The sequence below is a fragment of the Azolla caroliniana genome, unplaced genomic scaffold, assembly GCF_043228905.1.
Source record: "Azolla caroliniana isolate FFs.n. ecotype wild unplaced genomic scaffold, voAzoCaro1.0.p SCAF_22, whole genome shotgun sequence".
NCBI lineage: Eukaryota > Viridiplantae > Streptophyta > Polypodiopsida > Salviniales > Salviniaceae > Azolla > Azolla caroliniana.
Genome location: NW_028230457.1, coordinates 1,283,863 through 1,299,978, shown reverse-complemented (window position 1 = coordinate 1,299,978; position 16,116 = coordinate 1,283,863). Strand labels below are relative to the sequence as shown.

The 16,116-nt window shown below is 45.4% G+C and overlaps 1 long non-coding RNA gene across 1 annotated transcript; it reads right to left on the bottom strand.

Annotated features, from left to right (window-relative positions):
• Positions 1 to 8,736: 8,736 nt before the first annotated feature.
• On the bottom strand, positions 8,737 to 9,393 carry LOC147849722 (uncharacterized). Its single transcript, XR_015531735.1, has 4 exons — positions 9,320 to 9,393; positions 9,161 to 9,227; positions 8,981 to 9,057; positions 8,737 to 8,854 (listed from the first exon to the last, which is right to left on the bottom strand). It is a non-coding gene; the product is annotated as an uncharacterized LOC147849722 (long non-coding RNA).
• Positions 9,394 to 16,116: the final 6,723 nt, after the last annotated feature.

Genomic DNA, 16,116 nt, shown 5'->3' with positions numbered 1-16,116 from the left:
ATGCTAAGATGGATTACATATATGATTCGACGCTCCAGAATCAACATACAAGACCTCCCCTCGATTCCGAGGTGTTCATGGCCATCGAATTGGCATTGTGCTTCATTACGAAGGCTGGGCTTGATCCATTTCCGGCTCATTCGGAGCCTTCGGCATAGTGCGATTTTTGACGCCTTCCTGCGTCTCCTCTGCTCGATCTGGCTTTGTCCGAATCAGCTCTCTTCTTCCAGCACTCGCTCTCCCTATGGCCTTTCTTGCCACCATACCAGCATTTCGTCACGGTCTTCTCTTGTCAGCTTCCGGTGACACTATGACTCCCCCTGCTTCAGGAGGGTTCAGAATTGCTTCCGACATTTCTATTATGCCGCACGTTCTGCTCTTTTTGGCCGCCCCCATTGCGAGCTGATTCGCCTCGTCTGCCATGACCACGGGGCCTATCTTCCTCCGTGTACAACATCTTGCTGTCGGTGTGCGTACTCGTCGACGCACCCACATGATTTTCCTCTACAATCAACATCGACTGAAGCTCGAAGAACGAAGGCATAATCTCCCTTGTGCAGACCGCCGTCTGGAACGCTCCGAACTTTGACGCTAACCCACCTGAAGACACACCTGCACCATTTCTTCCTCCTCGATGTTCACGTTGAAGGAGGCGAGAGAGTCGCAGATTTCCTTGATTCGGGCAGTGAATCGGCCACAGACAGGTCTTTCTATCAGACATTGCTGAGCTCCTGCCTGAGCTACAACTTCCTGGCTGTTGTGCTAGTGGTGAAAATCCTCTTGAGATTCACCCATGCATCCTTTGGTGTCGGAGCATCCCAAATGTAGCTCAAGAGATCGTCGCTCACACAGGACGCGAAGTAGTAAAGAACTCTGCTTGCCGCTTATTCCCAAGCTGAAAAATATCCGTGTGTTGATTCAGGCGCTATATCATTAGCTCCTTGGACATAACTCCAGTAACCATGACCAAGTAGGTACTGATGCATCTTGTACGACCAAGATGCGTAGTTGCTCCTATCAAGCTTCTCAGTCGGTAGTGAGCTTCCCATTCCTCTATCCATATTGTTGTCTTATCCTTTCCGAAAACAATAACTTAACTCTGTCTTTATCGCATGCTTTTATGTCGGCTGCAGAGGAGTCTCAACCCTCGCGCTCTGATACCATGTAAAAGAATACATGTGGGGAAGCGTATGTGTAAGAACACAAAGTACACGGTTCAGTAGTACGACAATTTGGTAAAACACATAAATCACAAAGAAAGAGAGGGAGAGACAGAGAGAGCAGAAACACCAAAACTATATTAAAAAATTCTATGTATGTTCTCTATACATATTTTGTGCTCAATGAGCACCTTTTATACAAGCCCCAACTATTGGGTTGACACAAGAACTGACATTACTTAACCGCTCATAAATGAGCCTTACGAGGAATAACGTTCTAACAGCCTCTTGGTTCAAACACCGCCACGGCCATATTTTGCGTACTATTTTACGCACCCAGTCTACGTACTGGGTTACGCACCCGTTTACGCACCCAATGTTGAGCTTGTCTCTCAACACTCATGTCCATCATTACGTAAATTGGGGTGTCCTTCCCATAGACCGCTTTATGGAGAGTTGGTGCCACAGTTAGTGCCTCCTTTAGTCTCCGAACCGATTCCGCATGTTCTTCTTCCCACTCGAACTTCTGACCCTTCTTCAACAGTCCGTAGAGCGGCTCATCGACGTTTGCGTAGTGCGGAATCCATATGTGCTAGAAGGCGCATGCTCCCAGGAATCTTCGGACCTCTGTGACCGACCTGCATCCTCCTTCATCGCGGAGATGGCCTCTACCTTTACCGGAGACGGTTTCAAGCTGTACGGCCCGCATAAGTGCCACACCACTAAGATCTCAGATTGTCTAAAAGCCGACTTCTCCCCGTAGAAGGTAAGCCGAGTGCCCTCAAGCCTCTGTAGTATCTTCTCGATTTCCGAGATGTGGTCCACGACAAACTTTTGGCACTTGTTTGGCCCAAACTCTTCGTCCTTCGCTTCCTCTAGACATCCCTTGATCGGGATGTCCTCCAAAAATGGCATGGTGATGTCTGAGATACACTCCCTCAAAACCTTGTACATCGCATTCACCATGTACGCCACCGAGTTAATCCCTCTTTCTAGCAAGGTACCTATCTTAACTAAGCTGAGAGGGGTTCACATCATCGTGATATAACTGCTTTCTATGGCTAGTTGGAACTGGTCATACTTGGAGTACAAATCGCCGACTGAGTAGATCGGCCTTCCCGCGAAGGCCTCTATGAACTCGTCGATGGTCGGCCCGATTCCTGCGTTCCGAATGGTCAATTGTTTGACCGGTTGTAGGTCCTGTATGAAGCGCAATGTGATGTTCTTCTTTGGCACCGTAAACAACCGATTCGAATAGGGGGCACTCAATGGGTTGAGGATTCCCATCTCCACTTTCTGCTTTTGTACTCCATCAACTTCGGGATGTGAGCTCTCAGTACTGGAATCGGTTTGAGATTCCATGGCACATGCGGCACCGTGAAGATCACTATTAGTTCTATGATCGTCGGGTCAATGCACCCGATCTCTCCTGGTGAGAATGCGAAGGCTTTCTCATGCCTTCCGAGCATTCTCCGAAACCGGTCTTCCTCCGCCGGCAGTAGGAACCCACCCCCACCGATCTTGAGCTCCCGGAGTGTCCCTTCGGTGAAGGTGTGCCCTATGCAGGCCGGATCTCGTAAACTGGGGTCCGACGCAACCCCTCTGATTCGGGACTCGCTGCCCTCCGGTAAGGGTGCCGCGACTGGCCTTACCTTCCGGTCCACAGTCTTGTACTTCGTGCTAACTCGGGCCGTCCGATCCGACCCGAGCCCCCGACTGAAGTTCGCGATGACCTCGTACATCTCTTCAGAACATACCGGTATCGTCCGGTCTTCGTTAAGGTCTTCTCTGGCTACCTTCCTCAGCATTCCCAAGGTGTCTTCGAAGGAGACCGCCTCCACGGCTCTGCTGATTTCCTCGTCCGGGCCGAGAACTCCGCACGCTCGAAGTCGCTCTTCTGCCCTTGTCTTGTCTTGGCCGACGATGCCAACCATCATACACCCTCCGTTGTTGAAGAAGCAAAACTTCCTACCTATCGTACAGTCGTGGGGTCCTTTCCGAGTGTCCGGGCTGTCTCGGCCCCACGCCTTGGCAGCCCTCTCTAAAAATCCTCCCGGTTCTCGCCACTGAGGGATTCGCGGTTTCGCTCGTGGTTCGGCCGCACCGTCAGAAATTGGACCGAATGGCGCCCGTCCTGGCTTTTGACCCTCGCGTAGGCCGAACCGTTGTCCAGCACCTTGGTCTCCATTCGCGCCGCCGTGATGTATGGTTCCCCTAATATGACCGGGTGCGAAGACGTCTCCTGTACAAAGAAGTGCTGGTCAATCTCGACGTCGCCGATCTTGACTCGCACGTTCGGGCAGTTCCTCGGTGGCGCGCGTCGCCGCCCGTATCTTCCACCCGTGCTTGGTGTTGATCGGCCACTCCCCCTTTTTATAGAAGTCCATGGACATCAGGTTTATTTCCGAACCGTGGTCCACCAACGCCACCACCGGTTCCTGAACATCTCCGATCTTTACCGGGGTCTCCGTGGTCGCTCGGGCGCAGTGTGGCCTCGAATAGTGGCTCTCCGCCCACTCATCTGCCAGCGCCGAGTCGTCGATGTGCGTCGTCCGCACCTCTACCGGTCTTTCCGGATCCGTCTCCGTTGACAGCCTCTTCCGTTTCACCAAGTCTACAATGGAGTCGTGGAACTCCTTCTTGGCGATCCCTAGCACCTCCCGCAATGACAACTCCACCTTGCTGTCGAGGATCCGTTCCTCTAGGACCTTCCGTAGGTCCGTAGTCCTTTCTATTTCCGTCCCCAGTCGGTATCCACCCTTCCTGGGGTTATCTTGCGAGCTGGGCCGCCGGCATCGTTTCGTTGTGGCCCGAATCGGGTCTCGTACCGTTGTGAAGGCCCTGTCGCTCCGGTTTTCCCCACTCGTTTGTCTTCTACCAGAGCCTCGTAGTTCCGGCAGGCGGCTTCTACGAAGCCCGTCTTCTCCTCGACCGGATCGCTCCACCTGGTTATTTCCCGGACCCGTCTCTCCTCAGCGCGGTCTGTTTCATCTTTCCTCAGCCGTGCACCGACGAGGCCTTCCAGCATTGCCGACCAGAATCCGTCTTTGCTCTCCTTTCGGGCCTCGCTGCCCCCGACCCGAATGCCGGCCGACGCCGAGTACTGGATGGCCTCCACGTGTCGGGCCGCTGCCTCTTCTATCAGTCTCTTCATTCCTCCTCGCCCGTCGTTTCGGTTCAGGGCCCTTCTGGTGTTGCCGGCGTGCACCCGGCCTTCCCACAGGTATACCGCCCGGTTCCTCAACGCTTTTGCGAAATCGCCGTAGTCCTTCCGGATGTGGCCGACCTCGTCGCACCACATGCACCTGTTCCCTGCTACCGGCCGTCGGTCACAAGCCGGTTCGCCGCCTTCCCTTCGAGTCTGGGCGATCTGGAGATCCTTTATCGCCCGCGTCAACTCCTCCAGCGTTGCTCCTCCGGACGAGCCACTGACCATGCCAGTCGAAGCCGGGCCGGTTTCGAGCCATTCCCGGGTTTCTTCCCTTCGCACTTGCGGTGCCGGTTCAAGCCTCTTTGCTGTGACAGAGCTCGCACCGGCCGCCCCGTTGTCAGCCCATTCTCGCCGTTTGTCGAAACGGCCACAGACTCTCTTAACCGCAGCCCAGTCGGTTGTCAGCCCGTCTTCGGTTTCCAGCAAGGAGCCGACTTGATCCCGGTCCCGCTCGTCCACCGATTTGACGAACAGTAGTACCTGGCTCGTATCCAGAATGGTTCGGTCAAGCGCCGAAAGGCGCGCAAAGCGTTCTTCGAACTCCCGGAGGAGTGCCGACGCGTTTCTTCCCTTGCCGGGGAACTCCACCCACTCCATGAAGTCCTGTTTTGAAAGCCGGAGCGCATCGTCCAGCCCATATTTTTCTAGGAGTCGACCTTCGAACTCCTCCCAGGTACGGCTCTCCGCCCGCACCTCGAGCACCTCCGCATGGATGCTCGGCATCGCCACTCGAGGGAACCCGACAAGACGCCTCTCTTCCGGAATGTCCCGCATCAGCATTTCTGCCCCGTAGGACGCCAAATACTTCGTGGCATCCTTTCCGCTGAACCGGCCGATTGTACCGACGACCGCCTCAATGGCTCTGTCGAGGGCGCCGGAGCCCTCGCGTACGCTCAGTATCCGATCCACGACCGAAGCCATGGCCTCCGCAAGATCTGACCCTTTCATCTTCTGCTCTTCTGCCGCCTCTTTCACGTCGGGTTCACCAAAGATGTCGAGGTATTCCTCGCAGATGCGTGGAGTGAGGCGGGACCTCGGGGGTCCTGTACCGAAGAGCAAGAGAGAAAGAGAAGAGACCCACTACGTGCGAGCGTAGATTCACAGGGACACGGCCCTTCGACGCAAAGATGCGAGTGGGACAACGACACAGAGAGACACGAAGGTATGTATGTATTAACAAAGACAACAACAAGAACACGAAAGCAACAAAAACACGGAGTCGGTTACAACCGAATAGGCCGGCGAACAGATGCCGATGCCTGTTCGTAAACGCACAGAAAGACAGCAGTAGGTTGGAGGTGCTACCGGAAGCACTCGGGCATTCCTCAGAGCAGCGCGAGCCTCCCGAAACCTGCACAGAAGGAAGCTATGGAGTTTGCGAACCAGAGAGAGAGAGAGAGAAGCCTTCGCACGCAAATCGACAGCACTTCGTCCTCGACTCTCCGTGATCCCCTTTCCCTTCTCGTCTCCCTCCTTTTTATAGGCAAGGAAGGAGCCGTTTCCCCTTTACTTCCTACCCACTAAATCTACCCGCCTAGGATCTTCTATGGACAACATTCGAGAAGAGCCGGTTCCTACGCTCCTGTGCACCGATTCCGCTTGTGGACGGTTTTCTTCACGACAACGGGTTGCTGCACGTATCTTTCACCCGTGCTTGGTGTTAATCAACCATTTCTCGTTCTTGTAGAAGTCCAACGACGTAGGTTTATTTCTAACCCATGGTCGATTAATGCCACGACCAACTCCTTGACATCCCCGATCCAGATTGGGATCTTTGTCATTGCTCTAGCCCAATGTGGTTTCGTATAGTGGTTGTCTAAACAATCATCTTCTGCTGCATCATCGATACATGTGGCCCTTACCTCCACGGGCTTTGTCAAGAGCCACTTCCCGTTTAACCAGGTCCACGATGGAATCGTGGAATACTTTCTTTGCAATCCCCAGTACCTCCCTTAGGGTGAGCTCCACGCGGCTGGCAAGGATTCATTCCTCCAAGACCTTTCGTAGGTCTGTCGCTCTCTCTATCTTCGAGCCCAATCAAAAACCTGCCGGTTTCAACCTCTCCTGTGGGCCGCCCCGAATCACGTTGTTTTTCTTCGGCACGTTTTGGGTCTCATATAGGTCCAGCTACTCTGCCCTTCCCGGCTCGCTTGTCTTCTACTAGAACTTCATAGTTCTAGCACAAGCCTCAACAAAGCCGGTTTTCTCGTCTACTGGATCGTCCCATCCGGTGCCCTCTTGGACCTGCCTTTCCACATGGTCTGCCTCCTCCTTCCTTAGCTTTACCCTAGAAAGACCTTCTAGAACCAATAGCCAAAACCTGGAGTCTTTCGTCACTTGGTCATCTTCTCCTCTGATCCGGATGCCGGTTGACGCTGAATAGTGGACGGTCTCAACGTGTTGCATCATAGCCTCTTCCATTAATCACTTCATTCCACCTTGGCCGAAGTTCAAACTGACGGCCGCCTGTGTCTCATTGGCGTGCACCCGGCTGTTCTAGAGGTACACAACATTATTTCTGAGCGCTTCATTAAAATCCATGCAGTTCTTCCGGTCATGGCCGACGACATCGCACCACATGCACCTTTGTTCAAACCTCCGAAGTCCCTTCGTGCTTGTGCGATTTGGAGGTCCTGCATCAACTTGGTCAACTCTTCTAGTGCTGGGTCCCCGGCCGGTCTGCCAACCACATTAGTTGGAACCGTCCCTGATTCCAGCCACAACCTTGTCTCATCTGGTCGCACCAAAGCTACCCTCCCTGTTTCTTGCATACCGTCGGCGTGGCCACGAATGCCCATTCGTTTGTCTAGTCCAGCCGCATGTCGAAGTGGCCACAAACCCTCTTTGCCACAACCCCATCAGCCGTGAGTCCCTCATCAGTCTTGAGCAGAATGTCTACCTTCTCATGGTCCTCCGCATCAACAGACTTGATAAACAATAGGACCTTGCTCGTATCAAGCACTGTCCGATCCAGTGTTGAGAGATGGGCAAACCTCATTTCGAATTCTTGGAGGAGGGCCGTTATGTTTCTTCTCTTCCCCAAGCTTTCAACCCACTCCATGAATTTGTGCTTCGAAAATTGGAGGGAGTCATCAAATCCGACAAACATCCACAAGTTTCCAAGCATGATGCTCAGTTTCCACAATGAACTAATATAAGAAGAAAACCTAGGAAAAACAAAAAGAAAAAACAGATTTCAATGTGCATACAACCCCCCCCCCCCCAAAAAAAAAGAATTGATGCAGAGAAAACATTTTGCACTTTCCATGGATTATGTCACAAAAAAGACCTTAAAAAATGCAAGTTTAGCCCCGTAGAACCCAGTGGGCAATTATCCTGGGGAAAGTTCTGCGATGGCCAAGTCTATGTGTCTTCTCCTGATTGTGTGCTTGGTCTCTTCAATTTACAATAATTCTAACATGGTCCGGTACCAGTTCAGAGTTCAGAGGACAAATAGAAACAGAGTATATATATATATATATGACATTACTAAGAGTCTCCTAGAGTTGGGGGAAACTGTTTTTCTTCTTGTTGATAGGTTCCCAAATATTAGTAGAAAATATAATCTTTTAACTTATCAGAATCAAGTAGATTCTTCTTTAGTTCCTGCCCTCGGCTTCTATTAATTCCAATTGTAAATGTGTTCCTGTTGCATGAATTCAACGATTAGAACGAAGTTTTCACTGTATGAGATCCACCTCTTTCCAAACACTCGCAAAGACTATGTTGGCGGCCCATTGAATTGAGCTCAATTTGGCAATGTTGGCCCATTGAATAAGCTGAATTTGGCTTTCAGATGTAGTCCCCCTTGTTTGGTCTAGGGTGTATGACATTGTCCAATATCAAATTGGGATTGGGATCATTGTAAATATTGAACAATTTCTATGAATATTCATAACCTCAAAAAGTAAATGGTAAGCTATTCTTAGTTACCTAATGCTAAAGAAGATATCATGATCCTGAAAGAAAACACAATTGTATTATATGACCCTAGATAGATGCTTGTATAGCAACAAAAAGATGTTATTAAATCTACAAGGCCCATTGAATCCACATACAATGGGGATGCTCAAGTGAAGCTTTTCATTTTTCCAAAATATCAATTTTTAGATGATATGATGTCCTCTGACAATTTTCACCATAATCCTTGTAAGGTATCACAAAGAAGTGAAAACTCTTAAAATAGACATCATACCCATTTTGACAAGATAGCTGACTACATACCCAGAACTAAAAGAGTTTTAATAAATTAGTTTGCCATTGTAAACACATGCGATGGAATTTTGCAAGAGAACAACATAGATTTGCTTGATGAGGTTTATTTTTTAGTAGTGCACTGGTAGCTTCAATTACAAATAAAACTTGGTTCAAATAAATACAACTATTTCTATTAAATACATCCTTTTAAATACATCGTTATTCCCTCATCTTCACATCCTAAGATTGTAGCTTAGTTCGTAGAAGACCTTTGAAAAAGTCCAAACTGCCAAACAACAATTAATATTAGGAACCTTAAAAATGAGCATAAATCCCCACGATGAAGCCATGAATCGTTATGAAAGATTGTAAAATGTAATGGAAGAATATAAATCTGAATCTCACTCACTACCTATTGCCATCAGGATGTAGCTCATACATGTTTTTTTGATCATCAACTCCAAGGAGATAACCTGTAGGGCTTAAGCCCTAATCACACAGTGTCCATTTGTAAACATTAGAGTTAATGCATTGAATCATATGAAATAAGAAAATAGCCTACAACATCAAAAATAGAAACTCAAACACTTACTTGGATAACCAATGGAACTTTTTTCATTGTGCCAGCTTGTGTCTCTTCTAATGTTACAACCTGTCCACTGCTTTGCACCATAAATGATTACACATGCTGAACTCCCAAATAATGCAAACAAAAAGGCATGTTAGAAACCAAGCTGCTACGAGCATTCACCTATGTAGCCATTTTCTGTAGTAACTGTCTTCCAAGGGTGCAAAACCTAGAGTCAAGAAGGCACAATAAAAACCAAAAACTCAACATTAATGAAAGTTACACATGATTGTGCAAAAGTGAATGAAATGAGATGCAGCTATATGAAGACATTATACCTACATCATATATTTATATATGTACTTAACACGCTTTTTTATTGCATTATATTACTGGTGGGAATCCCCAATGAGCAGTGTATCTGTCTACAGATCGAAATATTAAGAGAAGTATATATACACCTTTTTGCGGTTAGAAATCTCAATGTGATGTGAAAACCTGCCAAAAATGTTATGACTTCGTGACCAGTAGCAGGCCACTAGATCTATCTTCAGACCAGAAATCTTAAAAGCAGAGGCCATATATATGCTCTTCTATTTACTTTACGAGACATCCCGAATATAAAGATTGCGAGTGTGAAAACTTATGACTGATGTGTGTCAGAAATAGGTTGGTCATAATGACTTGATTGCAAGATACCCAAAATGTGATTCATATACAAGTACTCAAGAAAATGGAAGGCAGGAGAGAGAGTAGCCATGTGGTCAAAACAGAAAGAAAACCAGACACGTTTATGGGCAGAAAACAATGATTGGAGACAATAAGTAATTGTTCTCATTAGAGTTTGTTTCTGGACAATTCTGTGTAGAAGAGAAGTAACACATACATACACATAGACATGTATATACAACATACATATATGCATGCATATACATATACTGACACATTACCTACATTATAGATAAAGATTACATTCATATAGACATGTATATACTACATATGTATATGCATACATATACATATACTGACACAATACCTACTACATCCTGCTTCTATGCACATAGTACAGAGGTCCATCAGAATCACCGCAGCAGATTTTTAAACGAAAGACCAGATAAAACACATATACATGAGATGAACTACCCATAACATACCACGATGGTAGTAAGTAGTCACATGAGATGCAGCAACAAATGGGATGTAAATGTTGCCATTTGAGTATTCATTATGTCGATTCTTCTTCTTCTTCTTCTCTCTTCGAATGCGAGCTATGTAGCGAAGCTACAATAGCGATGAGCCGGTTCTTGGTCGTCGGCATGGAGCACAACACACGATCACGATGAGGCGAATGGGCTAGATCGAGCTACCAAATCGCTCTGATACCATGTAAAGAATCAAAAGATGGATTCTTGTGAAGCGGAAGAGATGTGAGTTGTGTGTGTGTGTAAGAGAGAGAGAGAGAGAGAGAGAGAGAGAGAGAGAGAGAGAGAGAGAGAGAGAGAGAGAACACAGAGAATACGCAAGGTAAAAGTATATTAACAAAGGAGAAAGACTCAACATTATACAAGGTTGGAGGAGAGTGCTTTATGTAGTCACCCTCTCTCTTCATTAACTACAAGCCTCATGGAGCATGGGGAATGTGAAAGCTCATAAGTTATGTGTCATAGAATATGATTCTATGACTCATACTAAATGCTAGAATACAAAGTGGTGACATAATGGTGACTCTTGACCGTTGGAGTGTCTCTTCACTCTTAAGGTGAGTTCACACACTAGACCAGGTTGAGCTTGATTCTCAACAGTGTCAATGTAGGCCTGTAACGTCTCTAATTAAACCAAAGATCAACTTAACTAGACTTGTAGGAGAGAAAGTTGATCATGAAAGGTATCAGAGATTGGTAGGTCAGTTGATTTATATGTGTGAAGTCAATTTCTGCTATAAGAAAAGACCATGGCAAATGCATCAAATGTTAAGGTTTATAAGAATAAAGCACAATGTGAAAGGTTCAAGAGTTAAAAGAAGAATGAAATTGAAGGGATATGAAGTTAGAGGCATTTTCCAAAAGTAGAAAAAGCAAGAAAAAAGATAAAAAGGAAAAAAACGCATAATAAGGCAGAGAAAGCAAGGTAGAGAACAAAGCTCATAACTTCTTCACCTCATATCCAAATTTCAAAAGAAAAGATTCATAAGAAAGTTAACAAAGAGAGCTTTCTTGTATGATAAATTTGGATGAAAAAATAGAAATAATGATATGAAAAACGCTTCACACAAATTCGAGGATATGTAAAAGAAAAGAATAACGCAACTAAAAACCTATAAATATGAGGGTATTCTTAGCAATATAAAAAAGGGATAGAAGATCTACAAGAAGTGAGGAAGAATAAGAAGATTAGAAGAAGTGAGAAGAAGATTAGTAGAAAAAAGAGAGAAAAAGGAAAGACTATTTTACTAATAGTATATTGAAGTAGTTAATTGGGATTGTTACTTTTGATGTCTAAGTGGATTGTATTCTTTTCTAAATAGTATATTGAAGTATTCTTTTCTCTTCCTCTTCTCTTCTCTATCGTTTTTCTCTCTCTCCTCATCATTTTGGCGCTCCAGGGAGGGCAATTCTTTCCGTATCGGAGGAAAGGCCAATTTTGTCCGTATTGTTAAAAGGTCTTATTTTTAGCCAATATGGCTTTTCAATTTGCTTTTGCAGGAGATGGGGTCCAAGATGGGGGAGCATTCTTGGCTGCCTTCGAACATCACACAATATCAATAGGGAAGATGACAGATTTGGAGAAGCTTCCTCTATTGGTGGCCACTTTTTATGGACGAGCAAGGGATTGGTATGAGTCCTTGCCAACGAACCAACAAGTTAATTACCAACTATTGGTGCAGCAATTTAAAGCGAAGTATATTAGACGTCGTAATGCAACGGAAGTGCGAAAGGAACTATATCGTTTGCGGATGTCCTCAACGTCACAAGAACTAATCGGAATATTGCTCGGCCACAACCAAGTCTTAAATCACTCTATGAAGGATCAAACACAGAAATGGGAAATAGGGATGATGAATGCACGTACACAGAACAACGATAGAGGACACATGATGTTTACGTGGAAAACCCTAATCGGGAAAAACCACGGGAACCCACGGACTCCGAACTATCACTATACAAGAGGAAATACAAAGTGGAAACACAGAGGCAATGACCTCGTGCTCACAATCTTCGCCAAGCGGCGGTTACAACAGAGACTGCTCGTAACTTCTCTCTCTCTCTCTCTCTCTCTCTCTCTCTATACAACAGTTACTCACATACAACAAAATAATAACAACCTCTGCACACACAACAAAATGATTGCCCTAAGTCATATTTATACTCATATGATCTTAGGACTATTTACAAGTATAACCTCTAACATATTTACAAATATGTCCCATCTTTCGGTTTTCACCGAATCCATCAGATCTGGTTTTCGGATCTCATCCGGGTCCTCTTCATTCATATCCGGATCCCATCCGGAGGGACCGAAATCCCAACAATCTCCCCCTTCACTCCGGCATGGGATGTCTCGTCAGCCCGATCCGCCTTCGGCACGCGTCCAACTTGTCGGTTGTCAGCACCTTGGTTAGCATGTCCGACCCGTTCTCCTCCATGTGAACCTTCATCAACACGAAATCCTTGTCTTCTAGTCTCCCTTGATCCAGTGGTACCTTACGTTGGATGTGGTTTGTCCTGGAGTGGTACGCCGCATTCTTCGCAAGGTGGATGGCACTTTGACTGTCACAGTAGAGCCAGTATTCCTCTTGTCGAATCCCTAGCTCTCCGATGAAGTCCTTCATTCAGATTATCTCCTTGCTAACTTCCACAACTGCCATATACTCAACCTCTGTAGTTGACAACGCAACTGTCTTCTACAACCTCGATTGCCACGAAACTGTCTTCTATAGCCTCAACTGCCACGAAACAGCTCCCCCTACATAAGTCATGACATATCCAGATGTAAACCGGTTGGTATCCGCATCAGCCGACATATCCAAATCCGTGAATCCGTCAAGTTGGGGTTTACCTAAGTTGAACCAGAGGCACATGTCTGAGGTTCCCTTCAAGTATCGGAGTATCCATTTGACCGCGTTCCAATGTTCTCTTCCCAGATTGCTCATGAACCGGCTAGCTACTCCGATTGCATATCCGATGCAAACTTGTCAAGCTCATGAACAATAGACAAATCATGGTTCTACAAACAAGAGCTGATTTGATAGTAGCAACAATTGGAGGTAATCTAATTGCATCCCCTATTCTTAATCAATCATCAATTTTGCATGGTGGGCAAGCGTTTCCTAATGTTTTTATGACATCTCCAACAACATATCAAACTAATACCTCTGTATTGCAAGAAACTATTCCACCTAAATTAGAGGGGGATTTCTCGAAGCAATTAAATCGGTGTTTGGATGAAGTTACTCGACAAATCCAACAAATGCAAGCAAATTTTAATGTAAGTCAAACTCGAGATGTTCCAAGGGAAAGAAGAGTGGTTGTGTGCTACATGTGTGGTATCGAGGGGCATATATCAACATGATGCCCTTCACGACAACAAGGTGGTTGGGGTCGAGCCATGCATAAACTACAAGGCAATCAAAACAATAATATTAACTAGCTCAACACGCGAGTGGAGGGAGGGGAAAACATCTCAACTCAAATTCCAACAATTCCCCCTAATGTAAATCTTCTTGACTTTATGTATGATACAGATGAAGAATGTGATGTTGCACCCATAAAGAGAATTAGGGAATCACAAAAATATATAATATTGGAAGGAGAGGCTAGTAACTCTCAACAAAAGAAGAAGACTAAGGAGACTAACTTGGAGGATGAGCCTAGAAAGAAACATTTGCGAAGAAATATTAAAATTGATGATATGCCGATGGGGAAAGGTGTGGAACCATTCGATGTCAAGAAAGAGCTAATCTCTAGTGGACCACGCATCACTTGGCCACAACTTCTCCAACTTTCTCCATCACTACGAAAGGAGTGGGGACACCTATCGAGCATACGAAAGAGCGTAAGGACATTACATTATGCGGGAGTTGTGCAAATAAAAGATCGAATGGATATTCGACCAACTATCCTAGTAACCATAAAAGGTTTTTTAATTCAGGATGCCTTGGTAGATAGTGGTGTTAGAGTAAGCCTTATATCTGAGGTTTTAGTAACTAAGATTGGAATTCCCATTTGTAAGAAGTCCTCGGCAAAAGTAGTTGTAGTTGATGGGAGTTTGGTTCCTTGTTTGGGAATTATAGAGGATGTGGTGATTGAATGTTTTGGTATTATCTATTTCCATGTATTTTCTTGTCATACCTCTTAAAAGGCCATCTTATTCCTTAGTATTAGGAAGACCTTAGATGAAAGAGTTAAATGTAATCCAGGATTGGAGTAATGGCATCATGACCTTATCACCATCGGAGGGGTTCAACATCTTTTACGACATACATCTACAACGAGTAATTAAAGGTGAAAGGGAGAAAGAATTGTCTTCCTACAATAGCAAACGAGAAAGGGAAAGCTTATCAAGTGATGAATCCTCGTCGGATTGGGAGGAAAATACATCCTATGTGGTGTCTAAAGACGAAGGAGAAGGCATTGAAGAAGAAAGCATTATCACCTTGGAGGAGAAAGAGAAGATGATTTCCAAAGATATCCAAGGAGAAGAGCGTCAAAGGTTTATTTCTCTTCTTTCTGAGTTTCCAAAATTATTCATGAATGACTATTCGCATATAAGAGGAGTAGATGTCATCAAGCATCACATCAATTTAAAGGAAAGGAGTGTACCGGTTGCTCAAAAGCTTCGCCGATTAGGTGTGGTACAAAAGGAAGTCAAAGCATTGTTGAGAGCAGGTTTCATTTACCCCGTGGAGGATTCTGAGTGGGTGTCACCAGTTGTGGTAGTTCCGAAAAAGAATGGCAAGTGGCGGGTATGTATCGACTTCAAACCCTTAACTGCTTCAACCAAACGAGATCATTTTCCACTTCCTTTCCAAGATGAGATTTTGGATGAGATTGTTGGGCACGAGCTATACACCATTTGCGATGGTTATTCTAGTTATTTTCAAATAAGAATCGTCAAAGAAGACCAAAGAAAAAGCACATTTATTACTCCTTGGGGTTGTTTTGCATATAGGTGTATGCCCTTTGGATTAACTAATGCCGTTTTTACTTTTAATCGTTTGGCTATTCATGTATTTCAACCCTTTTTTGGAAAGTTTGTAAGGGTGTTTATCGATGATATTACTATATATAGCAAAAAGATTGATCATCTAGAGAAGGTGTAGGCAGCTTTCAAAAGACTCGATGAGTGCAAAGGACAACTCAACCCTGACAAGTGTCGCATTGGTGAAAAAGAGGTGGTGATGCTTGGTCATGTGGTATCTCTTCAAGGAATCAAGGTGGATCCATCAAAGATTAAGGCACTAGAAGCTCTACCTTACCAAAAAGATATTAAGTCATTGCCCTTACTACCATATATTCTCCAACATGTTAGTGTGTTAGCTAGGATTATAAAATGGGCTCTCTAAAGAAAAATGAGAAGGCACATCTGTTTAGTAATATACATCGGTATGTCACAACTAGAGGGAGAAAATACAGAGATCGCTTATTTTTACATTAGGAGAAAGTTCCTCTTTATAAAGGCCAAGATATGGCCGTTGGGCTAACTAGCTGTTGGAAACAACTAGCCGTTGGGCTAGCCGTTATAACTTCTAAACATTCTCAACACTCCCCCTCAAGATGGGCGAAAAATATCCACTAAGCCCATCTTGTCACACAATCTAGTAAGACTTACTGGCCCAAGTCCCTTTGTAAGACAATCTGCTACCTGATGTTCAGTAGAAACATGACTCAATTTTAATATTCCATTATCAAGCTTTTCCTTGATAAAGAATCTGTTGATTTCGATGTGCTTGGTCCTATCGTGCTGTACCGGATTGTAGGCAA